The 16,005-nt window shown below is 35.9% G+C and overlaps 1 protein-coding gene across 2 annotated transcripts in view; it reads left to right on the plus strand.

Annotated features, from left to right (window-relative positions):
* LOC131432289 (connectin) overlaps positions 1 to 16,005 on the plus strand; it is a 489,804-nt gene that overhangs the window by 71,084 nt on the left and 402,715 nt on the right. The window contains exons 2-3 of one of the 2 annotated variants that reach the window (XM_058598482.1): positions 7,910 to 7,949; positions 14,872 to 14,957. The gene's annotated coding sequence lies outside the window, so the exon portion shown is untranslated. The remainder of the gene's footprint in view (positions 1 to 7,909; positions 7,950 to 14,871; positions 14,958 to 16,005) is intronic. The other variant, XM_058598480.1, reaches the window with a different exon arrangement.

Below are 16,005 nucleotides of genomic sequence, written 5' to 3' on the forward strand. Positions count from 1 at the left end.
ATGGAAACGAATATGCTCAAATGTCATTTATGAGGAATAAGTGTATGATTGGTGCCTGATCATAACTGACATGTATGTTAATTTGCGATTGACATACTACTCCAAGCGACCACCACTTGATATAGTATTGAGTTCAATTACTTAATATTTTAATACAATACACTCAGAAAAGGAGCATTTTTTTTTGCAAATTTGCTATACGTGAAATAAAATTTCACCCAAAATTTGAGTGATAGTTATTCTATTTTTGGTACATGTACAAATAAAGTATTACTCAGTAAAAGAGTAGATTTTACCCAAATATCGTTTCCAGTGGAAGAACTCAAATTTAAGTAACTTCGGTGTTACTCTAAATTAGAGTTGTTCCACTTTTTCTGTAGATGAGTGAGATCTTACTCATTTTTGAGTAACTATTATTAAACGTGTATGTGTGTTCGTTATATTGAAGTCGTTAGTTTTAGAGCGAAGCCATTGAATGATCAAAACGTAGTTTCGAACAAATTATCGGATACAGGAAAGCATTGCAATCGAGCGATACGAATTGTGATCGGAGGCTGGCTTCCCGGGTTTTGAATAGCGATTACCCTCACTTGTCTCCAGTTATGTGGTACAATTTTGTCCTCAAGGAATAGATTCAGTAAGCGCTTTTTGGCAGAGTCAGGCAAATATTACAACAAGTTGAACTTGATTTTATCTAGCCCCGGGGTTTTATTGTTACATGACAAGAGCGCAAGTGAGAACTCCACCAAGGAAAACGGCGTTTCGTTCATGTTTAATGTCATGACGCGAATGATTTTTTGTTCCGGAACAAAGTCGGGACATACGTTTCAGGCGAAATTGAATATCCAGCGGTTGGAGTATTCTTCACTCTTGTTTGTGTTGCTTCGGTTCCTGATTCCTGATTCGTAGTGATAATATTACATGATATAGTATCTTTGGTTCGACTCTACGAAGCAATACCGCAGGAAAAAAAATTGCAGAAAAATTATTAGAAAGTTGTTCAATACTACTGCTATAGTAACGAGAAAACTCGAAGCGAATGCACCCATTTTTATCCTATCCTGAACCTTAGAACACTCTCGTTTTTCTATACGTTAACGCTCTTTGGGGTAGATTTCTAACCCAGAATTGGAATCTGTCTAAAATTAGTAAATGTCGATGCATTTAACAGTTTCTTTTTATTCCTAATCATCGCGCAATGAAGCCTCTATAACAGTACTTTTTTTTTGTTTCAATTATAGAGGATTTAAACTTAAGGTCTTTCACCTCTTCGGGCCAGAAAAGCTTTCTGACCCTATGTGCGGGGTTGGGGATCAAACCCAGTTGGGCTGCGTGATAGGCATCGACTTACCCATCACGCTATACCCGTCCCCGTACCCGTACTTGAGTTTGGCAAACTTTACTATGAAATATAACATTTTTGCTTTACTCATATTGAATTGCCGATTAACATATACCATTCAACTCAGTTCGTCAAAATCACAAAATGTCTGTGAATGTGTGTATGTATGTGTGTTTATATGTTCGTGTGTATGTGACAAAATGAAAGATTTAATGGTCTCATAGACTGCTATTGAATTTCATCCCGATCCGACTTCTGGTTCCGGTATTGTAGCGTCATAAGTGAAAGATGTTCTATTTCCACAATAAGTTCCACTGTTTTAGGAAGAAATGAGCTAAGACGGATAGGCATGAAACTCTTCGCTTCCTCACAAGTGTCGCGACCACTCGTTGGGAATACATTTGACAATTATTTCCTGCCGAGCTTTTGGAATATATTCTGTCGCAAGGTTAAAAGTAAGAATTATTTTTAAAACATGTTAGAAATTTCCATACCCTTTCTGCAGTAACACAGAATGTATACGGTAAGATTTGTACGGAGTAAAATTCTCAACTGTTCATTTGACCGATTCAGTCATCATAATTCTTCGAGCAATTGCCCAAGAATCGTAACTACCTGAAATAGTTTCAGGAACTGCTGTCGGTGATACATCCTGGAAAGTGAATATTAAAAAGATAGTAAAGTACTTCACCTTCATCAGACAACTACACACCATCTGAACCAACATGGAACTCTTTCATTTTCGAAAATAATTTATTTAATTTGCTAGCCTTTTTGAAAGTAGAGACATTTGTGCAAAGGTTTTTCCAACAACTTCGCTCAGACGACCGAAGAGCATTTTTGTAAGCCCTTGAAGCCGACACGAATGCCTCCGACCCATCTCTGCGTCGGTGGTTCCAAGCTCTTCTGCATAGTTTCCTTAGTATAACAGTTCGGCTGAAAAGTTCGTATCGTTTAATAGAAACACACATTTTTTTTGCCAAAATTCGTTTTTATTATTCAACATAATTGCCGTCAGAGGCGATACAGCGATTATAGCGATCTTCCAACTTTTCGATACCATTTTTGTAGAACGATTTGTCCTTTGCCTCAAAATAGGCCTCAATTTCAGCGATTACCTCTTCATTGCTTCTAAATTTTTTACCAGCGAGCATTCTCTTGAGGTCTGAGAACAGGAAAAAGTCACTGGGGGCCAAATCTGGAGAATACGGTGGATGAGGGAGCAATTCGAAGCACAATTCGTTCAATTTCAGCATGGTTTTCATCGACTTGTGACACGGTGCATTGTCTTGATGAAACAAAACTTTTTTCTTCTTCAAATGAGGCCGTTTTTTTTAATTTCGTCCTTCAAACGCTCTAATAACGCTATATAATAGTCACTGTTGATGATTTTTCCCTTTTCAAGGTAGTCGATGAAAATTATACCATGCGAATCCCAAAATACAGACGCCATAACCTTACCGGCCGATTGTTGAGTCTTTCCACGCTTTAGGTTCGGTTCATCGCGTGCAGTCCACTCAGCTGACTGTCGATTGGACTCCGAAGTGAAGTGATGGAGCCATGTTTCGTCCATTGTTATATATCGACGAAAAAAATCGGTTTTATTTCGATATAACAGCTCCAAACACTGCTCAGAATCATCAATTCATTGTTGTTTTTGATCGATTGTGGGCTCACGCGGCACCCATTTTGCACAATTGAATGATTGCTTTCTCATATCCAAATATTCGTGAATAATATGTCCAACACGTTCCTTTGATATCTTTAGGGTGTCAGCTATCTCGATCAACTTCACTTTACGGTCATTGAAAATCATTTTGTAGATTTTTTTCACGTTTTCATCGGTAACAGCCTCTTTTGGACGTCCACTGCGTTCATCGTCTTCGGTGCTCATATGACCAGTACGAAATTTTGCAAACCACTTACGAATTGTTGCTTCGCCCTGTGCAGAGTCTGGATAACACTCATCAAGCCATTTTTTGGGATCGGCAGCACTTTTTTTCATCAAAAAGTAGTGTTTCATCAAAACACGAAATTCCTTTTTTCCATTTTTTTCACAATAACAAAAGTAGCTTCACTCAAAATGCAATATCTCACAAACTAATAATCAGACAGCTGTCAAATTTATACACGTATCTTTTAAAGGTTGGCACTAACTGAAAATGGTATGGATTTAATTCTAGTGGCGCCCTCTCATAGAAACGATACGAACTTTTCAGCCGATCTGTTAGCAAGCTCTGTAAACTAGACGAATTTATCAGACAGTTTTATGGGATTTGTACCTGTTTTTAACCATCGTTCGTGGAAAAATAATAATAAAATTGGTAATTTTCCTCTTATCACGCTTTAGTTCCGGAACCGGAAGTTGGATCCAGATAAAATGTTCCACAAATTTTTAGGATATTATAGGACCTTTCATTTGAATCTTGGTTTTCGAAAATCGGTTGAGTTGTTCCAGAGATAATTGAGTTTAAACTTTTTATCAAATTTTCACATATTACCATATAACTCCGGAACTGGAAACCACATTCAAATGAAATTCAATAAGAAGCTATGGGACCATAATACCTTTTATTTGAATATAGGTTTGTGAAAATCGGTTCAGCCATCTCTGAAAAAAGTGAGTGCATATTTTTTTCACTTTTTTGGTACATATTACCATATAACTCCGGAACCGGAAGTCGGATCCGAATGATATTCAATAGCAGGCTATGGGACTAAGAGACCTTTCATTTGAGTCTTTGTTTGTGAAAATCGGTTTTGCCATCTCTGAGAAAAGAGAGTGCATATTTTTGTTACATACACACACATACACACACACGGACGGACACACACACAGACATTTGCTCAGTTCGTCGAGCTGAGTCGAATGGTATATGACATTCGGCCCTCCGGGCCTCGGATAAAAAGTCGATTTTCACAGTGATTGCATAGCCTTTCTATATGAGAAAGGCAATAATTTCTGTTATGAATATTGTTAAAAGTACTTCTTGAATGCTTGAATTTGACGACGATATATTAGTAACTGATGGTTCTAACTTCCTTATATTAGCTTTAGAATCCAAAATGTTTCACAAATATTATTTGCCTATTTTTCAAATTTAATGCTGTAGAATAGAGAATTTCAAAATTGCATTTTTAATGTCATTATGGTCGGTCGTGTCTCGTACACAACCCAGTATTTTTTTTTTAATCTGCTGCGTTACAAAACTCTCAATTGGGGCGGCAAACCGCATGTTTTTCAACGATTTACTATTATTATTATTATTATTATTGACATCACTACACAACGTGTACGAAATAGAACAAGCACGTCTTGTTCGTTTTGTGTTTTCTTCTTCTTTCGGTGTTGTACATATTGTCACTATATATTGAAAACTTTGACGCTCATCGCCCTGTAACTGCGGAACCGGAAGTCGGATCCGGATGAAATTTCACAGTAGCTTTAAAGACAGTATGAACTATAATTCAAATTAAGATTTGTGAAAATCGGTTCAAACATCGCTGAGAAATCGAAGTGAATTTAGTTTTAGGAGTTTTTCTTCTCCACTTTCGGTGCTTTCGGAACAGGAAAAGAGGGGACCAGTAGTACCGAATTGAGTTTTCATGAGATAATTGAGTGTAAACTTTTTCTCAAATTTTCACATATTACCATATAACTCCGGAACCGGAAGTAACATTCAGATGAAATTCAATAGCAAGCTATGGGACCATAATACCTTTTATTTGAATCTTAGTTTGTGAAAATCGGTTTAGCCATCTTTGAGAAAAGTGAGTGCATATTTTTGTTACATACACACACATACATATATATACAGACGCACACAAACACACAAACACACACACACACACACACACACACACACACACACACACAGACATTTACTCAGTTCGTCGAGCTGAGTCGAATGGTATATGACATTCGGTCCTCCGGGCCTCGGTTAAAAGTAGATTTTCACAGTGATTGCATAACCTTTCTATATGAGAAAGGCAAAAATTGATTCAACATTTTTGGATTGAAACGATGCTAAAGACTGTCCCAGAAAGTAAGGAAGCAACCAAAAACCGCTGCCATTTCCCAATGGTTCAGAATCTGTCATCCTGTTGTTTACACTCTTCTCTAACCACTTGTGCAGTTGTTTATTCGTTTTCATTAGTTTGTTTCGAAATGCGTGAACTTTCAGCAGAACAACGTCGAACAATTGAGTACAAATGGTGCAAAGAACGCGGACTGTCACTGATAAAGATAGCCAAAATGGAAGGAGTAAGTGAAAAAGCCTCCCGGAATGCAATCAGGAAGTTCGGTGAGGATAACACCTTTGAGGATAAGCCGAAAACGGGTCGAAAAAAGGGTTCTGCTAACCCTCAGTTGGATAAACGTATACTGAAGGCGTTCGAGCAAAAGAAGGAGGTTTCAGTTCGGGATGTGGTAAAAAAGTGGGCTCTTCGAAGTCAAATGTTCTTCGTGCTAAAGAACGTTTGAATCTTCGAACCTATAAGAAGCAGAAACAACCAAAACGTAGTCCGAAACAAGAAGCATCGATCAGGCCGAGGGTTCGAAAGCTGTACAATACGATTCTTGCTGGAAATTTGAACTGCATAATCATGGACGACGAAACCTACCTGAAAGTTAATTACAAATCCTTGCTGGGACCATAATATTATACGGTGCGAGAAGGGCAAATGTTAATCCAGCCCGAGACATCGATTGAAGTCGAAAAATGTGGTAAGAAAACTATGATCTGGCAAGCAAATTGTAGCTGCGGTAAGATTTAGAAACCCTTCATCACCACTGCTTCAATGAAGAGCGAAATATACATCAAGGAATGTTTACAAAAACGACTTCGACCCATGATTCCAAGCCACAAGGATCCTGTTGTCTTCTGGCAAGATCTTGCTTCTTGCCACTACTCGAAATCAACGATAGAATGGTATACTACCAAAAAGGTCGCTTTCGTCCCAAAAGACATGAATCCACCAAATTGCCCACAACTTCGACCAATTGAGGAATTTTAGGCATTGACGAAGGCATAATTTTTCTGTGTTAAACTTGCTATCTAATTTATTACAATAATTGTTATAAATTTCTGCTTTCGGACTTTTGTAGTTATATCAAATTCAATAATAATTGTGATACGAACCTTTCAAATCCCGCTCGAGTGTTTTTTGTTATGATTTTTGTTATTTTAACAGCTTACCAGTCAAAAATATTTCATAATTTGTTACAAAATATTTCTGAAATAAATTACTCCAGTTGTTATAATTCTGTTATTACCATCTGATCGGGTATGTACTGACACGGAAGAAAAAAACACAACACGTCTTCACAAACGATGCACACACCGAAGACTGACTCCTTACTCATTTTCCTCAGATATAGCGTGACCGATTTTCACAAACTTTTTTTCAAACATAGGCCTTATTATCCCATACTCAAATGTAGAATTTCATCCGAATACAATTTTTGGTTTCGGAATTACAGGCCGAAAAATGTTAAAAATTTTACATCGTCACTTTAAGCGGTGAAGCAAAAAACGTAAAGGGATTTCTAAACTGGGCTCGAAACTATTCCAACCGTTAGTCATTGTTAGTAGACGGCCTACCAAATAAATTCCTGCTATCCTGACTCACGATTTCCGATTCTGGAAGCACCGAAAATAGTTATGAAATAATCCTAAATGAAACTCAAACTATTTTCTCAGAGATGGTTAGGCGTAAAAATTTTATACCGCCACCTAAAGCTACGAAGTGAAAGGGGAAAAATTCTCTTTGAGTAAGTTGAAGACTTTTCCAACTTCCAAACTCACTTTTCTTCAAAATGGCCAAATCGATTTTCACAAACTTATAGATTCCAAGGATAAAGTCTTATCATGGATTTGTTGTGGATAATATTTTCGATTCCGGAACTGTAGGGTGTTTTGATTCGTAGATTTTGCTAGATTAAATTCGAATAAACTTTCCTGTTTTTTTTTTTCAATGAACAAATGTTTTTAGAACTCTGCACTCTTATTTATTATAGTATGGGTAATATGAGAAAAGCAACATTACACCACTAGGTGGATTAAAACAGGTTTTTCATTTTTGTTCGTTGTACCAATTTAAAACACGAAATACCGTAAATGGTTCATTTCCCCGTTCCTAGCCGATGACACAGATCCGGATTTCAGCAGACAGCGCTTTCAGCAGACAGCGCTTTCGGCGTCACTGAACGCCTAATTTCATTACTATTTCACTCGGGTCTCTAGATTCATTTACTAAATGGTTGAAGTCATTTAATTCCTGTGTCCGAGTGTTGTATGAATATGTATAGTTTCTAGTCGACCTTTGAGATATTATTCCCCTAGAAATAAATCATTACGATCAATTGATATTATCTGGAACAAATAAATGTGCTTGAACGAAATGGAAATCCTCGTTCGAACAGCTTTCTTTTTTTCTACTAACTATTCAGTTGTATGTCCTATCGTAAAAATTTAATGTTCGGATTTCCAACTGTTTTGATACGAAATTGCTCACCGTGGAAAACAAATAATCACGTTGAATAAAATATTATCCTTTCCTTTTCAGACTCGCTCGGGAACCCAAACGAGACTCGAAGGCAGTGAAGGTACGTACCAAAAGCAAGTCGCAAAGTACTGTTTACTCCTAATTTATGCGTTAAAACAGTCCGAATTGGAAATAAACTTACTGCCCATGAAAGAGCAATCACTTCGCGGGTGTCCCCGTGCGGGATGGACCGGCGGGTAAATCGAGAGCTTCCATTTGGGAAGTGAAAATGAAGATGGGTGGAAAACGAGGGAGAAAAAAAACCGGTCGGCTCCGGAAAAGGTCAACGCGACCAAAATCAACAGTGGAAAGTGAGGGAAATGGATGATAAGTTGGGTTAGGTAACCTAACCGGAAGGCATTTGGCTGTGCGAACTCGGTGAGTGCTGGGGGCGGAAAGATAGCGAAAATGAAGGAAAGGACTTCAGTTTTTGACTGCTAAATTAGCAGTGCTAATTATCGAACCGAATCGAAATCTGATTTTAATTTGACTGCGGGTACCAATTGTTGAACTGACTGACTGATTGAATGACTGAATTCGGACTATTCGGTGATTTGTGGGAGGGTCGGGAGTTGTTTTGGTTTTTTTGGCGATGGTGGCGGAGAGAAGGATCGATTTACATTTTCACTAGCAAATGGTACCTGGCTCTGTACTGGGATTGGTCAGCTTTGGACGAGGATGGCCAGTGTTAGTGGATGGATTTGTGTACTACTGAGTCATACATTTTTAATGAAATCAGTTTTTAAGTGAAAAGGGTTAGCTTCGATGTTTTAAATAAATAATTATTCCTGATATTTCTTGAGAAATAGTCGGCGTCGGGAGGTGTAAAAAAAAACATTAGGGACTGAAGTTCACTAGGAGATTGATGGTAACTATTATCTTTCTCTGGATAAAGCCAGCTTAGACGCCGTGTGGAATCCTGAGAAAAACTAGGAATAGCTAAGAATAAACCACCTTGACTCACGCTTCTATGTCGTAAAAGTAATAATTGCAGGAATTTTATTTACTTTTGAATGCCAGATTCTTTTAAAATTTCTTGTCTGTGGACTTTTTTTTGCTAAGCTATCAATTCATTTCTGCATAATTTTGCTGAATTCTCTCTCTTGTTTTTAGTTATTAAATTAGTTTAGTTTTGAATCGGTCCCTTTATTCCATACGGAAGACGTGTACAAAGTTCGATCCAAATCTTGGAAAGTCAATCCAAAAAACAATCTTGTGCCGTCTTGGCTAAAAGACTTCCAGCGAATAGGACTATCTGAAAGCTCTACAATAAATTTCAAAAGTCATTTTTAAATGTTTATTAACGAAATTAAAAATTTCTAGCAGATTTCAACAAACTTGGGTATGTTTGGTTATTCAGTTAGTCGGAGATATATTCGTAGAACTTCATACGAAATTGAAGGACGATTTTTCTTGTATTTCTTGATTTGGCTAGAACATAGGAGACAATTCGCATCATAAGCAGTACTGTAGTTGCGGTTAGTCACAGTTAGTCAGTGACTAACCAGTTCATAAAACTTCGACTTCTCAGGAATCGAGAAAATTTGTTGTTGGAAATTTTGATAATGACTGATTCAAGTAACCACGAAAGGTGCAAAAGCAATAATACCTATTGAGATATCGAATCGTTTTTTATTTATTAGCTAAATAAATAACATCTTGTAAGGATAATTTTCAAGAGCGCCTTAGATTGATTCCAGGGCGCAGAATCAAGATAGGCGAAATGAAAAGGGCGCGAATATAATTTATGATCCAACTGAGGGCGCAAATCATTATTTATTTTTAAGCTAAATAAACAACATCTAGTAAGGATAATTTAAAAGGGCGCCTTAGGATTCATTCCAGGGCGCAGAATCACGATAGGATAAATAATAAGAAAGCCCATATAATTGCTCCTAGGGCGCAGGTTATAAGTATTTTAAAATACATTAAGTAATCCTAGTGACGGCGCAAATCATTATTGCTTTTCTAGCTGAATAAACAACATCTTGCAAGGATAATTTGAAAGGGCGCCTTAGGATTGATTCCAGGACGCAGAATCACGATAGGAGAAATGAAAAGGGCGCCCATTTAATTTATTCCAGGACGCAGGGTGAAAGTATTTTAAAATACATCAAATTATCCAACTGAGCGCGCAAATCATTATTTATTTTCGAGCTAGATAAATACCATATTGTAAGGATAATTTGAAGTATGTATTTTAAAATACATCAAATAATTCTACAGAGGGCGCAAATCATTATTTTTTTTCTAAGCTAAATAAATAACATCTTGTAAGGATAATTTGAAAGGGCGCCTTAGGATTGATTCCAGGGCGCAGAATCACGATAGGAGAAATGATAAGAACGCCCATATAATTGCTCCTAGCGCACAGGTTGACATTTTTTGAAATACAATAAATAATCCTAGGGAGGGTGCAAACCATTATTGATTTTCAAACAAAATAAATGACATTTTGTAGGTAAAATTTGAAGAGGTCACCTTAGGAATGATTCCAGGGTGCAGAATAACGGTAAGAGAATAAAAAAGGGCTCCCATATCAATCATTCTAGTGTGCAGGGTGGAAGTATTTTTAAATACATCAAATGATTCTACTGAGGGCGCAAATCATTATCTATTTTGAAACAAAAAAAAATCTTGAAAGCCTAATATGGAAGAGCGCCTTAGGGATGATTCAAGGGTGCTCTTAAAATTAATTCCAGAGCGCATTGTGGAAGTATTTTTAAATACTTTATGTAATTCTACAGAGGGAGCAAATCATTATTTATTTTCAAGCTAAATAAAAAACATAAGTACGGAATGCCTAAGGATTGATATCAGGTTGCAAAATGAATTTTTTTTACTTAATACTGTGAAGCTTTCAATAAATAAGTCAGCTTTGAGCAGTGCTGCCTTAACAACAATTTTTTTAACATTTAATATAAAACATAACATAAAATAACATAAAATATACTAGCATTTGTAACTGTCTGTAATCTTCATCATTTAACCATTGAAAAATTGGACAGTAATGAAGTTTTGAGCAAGAAATGATGAAGTTCACTAATTTTGAACGAGGTAAATTTGTATGAATACTGGCATCTTTTCTTGTTTAGTGAAGGTCGGTATAGTGGAATTAATTACCACATGAATTGAGCTGATGGCGATTTCATTAGTATTTTCTTCTTTCTTCTATGCATCTTAGATCAGACTTTATGAGATTTTATCATTTTGATTGAATACCGACTCGATACATAATGAGATAGTTCACCTTTCGATGCACAGAAACATTAAATTCACTTGTGAAGAAGCAAATAACAGCAGACTTCTTAGACATTCTCATCACAAGGGAGATGGAAAACCTTTCCTTTTTAATATATAGAAAGCTAACCAATACAGAAAGTATTATACGTTACACTTCTAATCATTCTCGTCAGCTTAAAATGTTAGCTTTTCACCAGTTGTTTCATTGAATACCTAAACTTGCCCATGAATAAAATGCGGTAAGAAACGAGAAAAAAAACATTCTCGATATTGGAATGCTCAGTAGATATTCGGAGCCGTCAATTCAAACAGTTTTTGTTAAAAAAAAACTGTTGAAAAAATCAATCACTTACTGCTTTAACCCAACTATCAGAAAATTCAAAAAGAGTTTCAGTAAGTAAAATTAGATAAGATTTTCATTCCAAGTCAAAAATAGTTGAATATGTTTAGAAAATTATGAACTTACATGGAAACTAAACGTAGTTGAAAGTTTAAGAACATATGTAAATATATTAATATTTCAAGTTACTATTTATTTATATGTAATTTAGCAAAATGAGTTATCTCTAAGATGTAAAATGATTCACCTGTACTAGTACAACAGAGATAGCACAGCACTTTCCTCCCACTACTAGTGTCTATGTCTGTTACTATTTCATGACATTAGTGGGAAATAGTTAGGAAATTTTTAATATTGTGGAAATAAATTGAATTTATTTTCCTCAAAAGCTATGAACTAAGCGCTAAAATAGGCATTTTCTTCTGAAAATGTGATATTCGTGTTCATCGATTACACAATTTTCTTAGTATTGGCCGTCTTAAAGGTAAAAAATCAAAAAAAGCAGATAAATTATTCCTATGACATCGAATAGCATACTGAAATCAGAAAGAGATATGGAGTTGCCCTAGTTTATAACAAAACTTATTCTCAGTTTCATGTTACTACCAAATAACGAAAACAAAATTTAAATGTATAATCAGTTATTGATCTGCCCTGATATTACTGAAAACAAATACACCGCAAACAAGGGCTAAAAATAGAATGGGCAAAACATCCTCGGGAATTTACATTTTAGTTGATTTTTTTCGCAACAACAAAAAGATTATGTTATAGTTTCTAGAAATATTTATAGTTTCCTAAACATTTTATTCAGATCCGACTTCCGGTTTCGGAACTAAAGCGTGATAAGTGGAAAATTACCCATTTCATGAGTAGATTTTCACAAACGATGGTCAAAAACAGATAGAAATCCCATAAAACTGTCTGATAAATTCTTCTAGTTTACAGAATTTGTTAGTTTGTAGGCATATCAACTTAATTAAGGGGGAGACTTTTTTCTGTTCCGGCATAAATACAGAAAGTGAAAATATTGACACCTGGGTACTTAGAAACATTCCGATATTGATAACACATTATGTCTATTGCAAATGAGTCTTCATGGTTGATTTGTGTGGCAACTAAAGTGCTTCAGGAAACTTAAAAAAGAGTTAAAAAGGAGTTGTTGAGGAGAATACTAACTATATAATCGTTGTGTACAAAAATACGAAGATGAAGAAACAACAAACCCCGTTATAGAAATCTAACTTCAGTCAATTGCAATGCGCCCCTGTACCATGGAAATCAAGGCGCCCCATCAACAAAGTCAGCGACTAACCAATGAAATTTGAACAACTACAGCACTGATCATAAGTTACTTTAGCCTTACTTTTGAGAAGGATCCGATCGATTTATAATTTTCTACAATATTTAAGGTAATTGTAAGTACTATGTTAAAAAAATTAGTGCTGTTGAAAAACATTATATTTTATTTTACCTTTTTTTATATACATAAAAATAGGTATAAAATTCGTTCAAACTTTAGAAAAATTTTCCTAGGCCCGGAGGGCCGAGTGTCATATATCAATCAATTCAGCACGGCGAACTGAACAAATGTCCGTGTGTGTGTGTGTGTTTTTTTTGGAAACAGAATATGTTTTACGAATTAGATTCCACACGGCAAAAGCTGTCCAACAAGCCAAAGAGTGTCAAAATCCGTCCATTTTTAACGGAGATATTGATATTTTTTTGCCGTATGCCAGTAGTAGGAGTTTTACGCGCTTGATGATTAAGCGCTGTTTCGGAGCAAAGTGAAACATGATTTTCAATACTGTTTTATGCAATTATTTTTTGGTGACTAAAGGACTGTGCCCAGCACCCTTTTTCATGACGTTTCAATTTTAGCACGGTTCGGTTTTGGCAACATAATCGTTCTAAGATGACATATGTATTAGAAAGATGGCAGAATTTCCAAATCCAAAATAATAATATATTGATTCATACTGCTTGCAACAATAATTGCTGGAAGAACACAACTTCTTACAACCATATACCATTCGGAAAAGTTCGCCGAGATAAGCAAATTTGTGTGTGAAAAATAATTTCATTATTTTTCTCGGTGAAGTCTAAACAGATTTCTACAAACTTAGACTCATATGTAACTCAGTCCTATGCTCCAATATAAGATTTCTGAATTTCATTTGGATCCAACTTCTGGTTCCGGAACTACAGGATGATATATGTACTAAAATTAAAACAATGTTCCTCATTTTATTCGTAGATGGCTGATTCGATTTTGTCCATCTAACATTCCAATAAAAGATCTTGAAATCCTATAAAAACTACTTGTTTTTACTCAGATTCGACTTCCGGTTCAGGAGGTACAGGGTTATTAGTGTAAAAATTGCACATAAATTTATCGAGTTTATCGGGTTCACACATTTTGAGAGTCGATGTCCAAATAAACTTATTTCAGTTTTACCGGTATTCGGGTTTCGATCCTGGAAGGTACCCAAACATTTTATGTGGAACGCACTACGATTTCTCTGAGATAGTGACACTGATTTTCAAAAACTTCGAATCTAAACCATTTCATAACAATCTATTAGGCGAATTTAACTGACTTCGGTTACACCGATTTCCGAATTCCGTTTCCGAAAGTATCGGGAATAGAGAAGCTTAAGGGGCGGGTAGGGTCGGACACTTTTGAAAAATCATATATTATTTTCTTTATATTTTCTTATAGTAAATCATTTCAAGAATATTCTGTGAAATTTTCAAGCCTATTGGAACGAAACTCTGGAAGTTATGGACCTTTATCTATGGCTATTTCATTCTTCGAAGAAGCAAGAGCTCGGTGCACAGGGCCAAGATTTCTACTTCGGTTGACTTCAAAACTTGACAAAACATTCTTGAAATCCTTGGAGTAATAGATTGTTTCCATTGATTTTATAGACAAAAAACTTTAAAAAACTTTTTACAGACAAAAAACTTTAAACGTCTATAAATTGATTTCATAGACAAAAAATTTTGTTTCTCGAAAGCAAGTTTTGAAAGTCCGTGTCAATCGTGACCACCCCCCCTCCACCCCTATTGCCCTATTAGTTTACTATATACGGAACCTGGTGTCGGATCAGGATGAAATTCAGGAATTCCGTACAAAACCACAGGACCTTCCATTAAATACTAAGTTTGTGAAAATTTGTCAAACCATCGATGAGAAAAGTGAGTGAGATCCATTTGAGAAAATATGACCACTATTTCCTGTGTCTCCGGAATCGGAAGCTGGGAACCAGGAACCAGCTGATAATAGCTATCGAATGGAGTAGTTTTGGGGTCAGTTTAGAATTTTTTCTTTGTATTTTGCTTCGCCCCTCTAAGTGGTGGAATACAAGTTTTTACACACTTTTTCCTATAATTACAGAACCGGAGGTCGCATCCAAATGAAATTCAGAAGTTTCAATATGGGAAGTTTGTTGAATTCGGTCACGCTATCTCTGTGAAAAGCGAGTAAGTAAATTTATATTGGATTTCTTGCACTAAACACCTTATAATTCCGAAACCGGAAGTCGGACCCAAATAAAACGTCAAAGATTTGTGATAAACCATGAATCCATTCATTTGAATCTAAGTGCGTGAAAATCGGTCATGCCATCTCTGAGAAAAAATAGTACAATTATTTGAATTTTTTAGCACATATTACCCCATAACTCCGAAACCGGAAGTCAGATCCAAGCTAAGTTTAGGAATTTTGTATTAAACCATAAGAGCTTTCATTTGAATTAAGGTTTGTGAAAATCGGCGTAGCCATCTTTGAGCAAAGTTGGTGCATTTATTTTCATATTTTTTTGCACATTTTACCCCATAATACCGAATCTGGAAGCCGAATCCAAATAATATTTAGGAATTTTTAATGGGACTACAAGACCTTTCCTTTGAACCTACGCTAGTGAAAATTGGATGAACGGTCTCTGAGAAAATCGATTGCACGTTTTTAGTTCATTTTGCACATTTTATCCCGTAACTCCCGAACCGGAAGTCGGATCCAGATGAAATTCACTGCCAGCCTATGGGACTACAAGGCCTTTAATTTAAATTTTAATTGAAGAAAATCGGTTTCAGCAGTCCCTGGAAAAATCGAGTGCACTTTTCATTAATTTTTTGCACATTTTATCCCGTTGCACAGTGGGAAAAAATCTATTGAAAGCCGCAAAGAATTCTGTAACTCATGAACTAATCAACAAACTAAAACGTTTCTTATGTAAAAATGTCAAAGGAATTTAATGGAATGGTGGCAGTTGTTTTATGAACGGAAATTCTTCAAAAATTTGTTTTTCGAGAACATCATAGAGCTGTTTAACTTTATCTGGTTTCAGCTTACAGGAAGATGGTATGAAAATATGATAAATGCAACAAAAATGTAAATAACGTAGTTAATTTTGAAATTGAACATGTTATAAATTAGATCTTCGTGCCCCTTGGACGCAAGGTTGATCAAATGTGCATATCTATGTGGAAGTGGAAGAACTTGTTATGCACGGAGAACTTTCGTTACTCA

This window comes from Malaya genurostris, chromosome 2, assembly GCF_030247185.1.
Source record: "Malaya genurostris strain Urasoe2022 chromosome 2, Malgen_1.1, whole genome shotgun sequence".
Classification (NCBI taxonomy): Eukaryota; Metazoa; Arthropoda; class Insecta; order Diptera; family Culicidae; genus Malaya; species Malaya genurostris.